This window comes from Actinia tenebrosa, unplaced genomic scaffold (assembly GCF_029948245.1).
Source record: "Actinia tenebrosa isolate PJP-AT-01 unplaced genomic scaffold, QUT_ActTen_1.0 PGA_scaffold14__42_contigs__length_11649687, whole genome shotgun sequence".
Lineage (NCBI taxonomy): Eukaryota > Metazoa > Cnidaria > Anthozoa > Actiniaria > Actiniidae > Actinia > Actinia tenebrosa.
In genome coordinates, this window is record NW_028292574.1 from 1,281,900 (window position 1) to 1,284,321 (window position 2,422).

The following is a 2,422-nucleotide window of genomic DNA, read 5'->3' on the forward strand; positions in this document are numbered from 1 at the left end:
TGGCGTATGTAAACTTACTAGAGCTGCTTTACGGGTGATCAGTGCTATAAGTACTGCTGCACACTTTTCCCGCGCTTTTTCATACATATATCATGTAAAGTGGCGTTATGTAAACTTACTAGAGCTACTTTAACGGGTGATCAGTCAGACCCTTTTCGATCGCGCGCTATTTTATTACATGCAAATGTAAAAGCGCTCTCGTTTTGAGTACGCGGTAATAAGAATTATAGAAAGAAGAAGGAGAATACGTCAAGTATTCTACGAGTCTGTTACCAAGATGTGCTAGAATCTGGTTATAATTCAGTCTCAACATCAAATTCTCTAAACTTCTCTATACTTCTCTATTCACGTAGCAGACAATTATTACTAGATAGTCGCCGCTCGTATAAATGAATCCACCCTTCTCAAGTGGTTTTACGGCTGATCGATGCTATTAGAACTGCTGCACACTTTTCCCGCGCTTTTTCATTACATGAATGAATAAATGAATAACTTTATTTAAACACGGTAGACTTATCAGGATTTTACATCAACATGATAAATCTATCTAACTAATAAAGATATAAAAGCTAATAATAAAAACAACCAAAACGTGCTTTTTAAGAGTGCCGTGTATTCAGGTTTAATGTGCTTGCCGTAACTCAGTTGGGAGGCTATTGATGGGTTGCAAGCATTACCAAGGGAGTTATAAGACAAAAACATGGCGGCCGTTGTGGTACCGTTAACAATGGATGCTAATGAGAAATCTTTCTCGTTAAATGGCACCATCATGGCCGCAATGACGTAACGTGCAAACGAAGAGTTCCAAAGAATCGCTCCACTATAGTTAAAACTATTTTTACGAACATTGGGGACGGTTTACAATTTTTGAGCAAAGGAAATCCGGAGTAAGCTAGACCATTAAGAGACTTATAGACTATAGCAGCCTTTTTGAATTTGGCGCTGGCAATCCAGCTTTTTCATTACCGTCATGATGTGAAGGGGCGTTATGTAAATTATAGAAATGAAGAAGAAGAATACTTTAAGTGTTGTACGAGCCTGTGACCATGAAGATGTGCTAGAATCTGCAGAGTTCAGTCTCAATATCGAATTTTAGATTTCTCTCTTTTTAATATATGCAGCCATAATTGAAAATTATTATGTTGAAGTTATGTTTATCTTAGATACAATGCGTCTCGAATGGTTGACTTCAAAGGTTCATTGCGTTCATTTAGCAATGTTTCGCTTCGGTTAGTTTTCGCGCCAAATAATATGCATTTCTAATTTACCACGATGCACCACTATATAAACTGACAACAGAGCAGACGCCTGTCAGTTGCTGGATTTGATCTCTTGACAGTGAGAATACATTCTCTTGTGTTGCATCGAACATTCAAAGGTAAGTCATGTACAACTTCATTAGCTAAGATAAAATGTTTTTTTTCCTATATAGTTAATACTAGTAGTTATAATACGACATTAAATTTACTTCAGTAGAAAGGAGAAATTTTTTTTGAAATCATGACTGTTTTGGAACTAAATACAGTATCTATCGATCACATAAGTGTAAACAAACTTTTCCCGCCTTTTTTCATAACCTTTTTTTCATATGATCATCATGTGTGTATACATTTAAATTTCACAGTAAAAAGGAGCTGCATATTTAGTACTCAATAGATTCCTTCTCGTCTCGCTGTATATCGTTTGACAAATTTAAATACCTACTTAGTGACGAACGTTTAAAATAGTAAAAGCGCGCCAAAACCGCTATCCATCACGCAAATCAGGAAGTTAGTTCCTTTAATAACATATGCAGAACTATTTGCGTTACCATTTCCTCCTGCAACATTGCCTGGAACACTAAATTACTTTTTCTAATTTAGGTGACTTTAGCTATTCAACAGGGAAGGCTCTGAAAGTTTGTTTGTAAACTAGAACCTTAGTAGAATCGAGACCAATTTCAATAATGAACTGAGAAAATATTACAGGATGCAGGGGATACCTCGCATGGTACTCACGTCCCTAGTCGCGTCCAACCCTTTTGGGTCGCTACTTGATTATTTCGGTTTTTGATTTTACTCCATTCTACTTGTTATGTCCTTGATTTTTCATTTGTTATGTTGATGTTGTTTTGTTTATTTTATTTATTTACTTGCTTGCTTGCTTGCTTGCTTGCTTGCTTGCTTGCTTGCTTGCTTGCTTGCTTGCTTGCTTGCTTGCTTGCTTGCTTGCTTGCTTGCTTGCTTGCTTGCTTGCGTGCTTGCTTGCTTGCTTGCGTGCTTGCTTGCTTGCTTGCTTGCTTGCTTGCTTGCTTGCTTGCTTGCTTGCTTGCTTGCTTGCTTGTTTATTTATTCATTTATTTATTTATTTATTTATTTTATTTTTTACATTATTTGTAAACTAGCGTTAATGACAACCACAGTAAAGTTGGGGTAACCCTTCT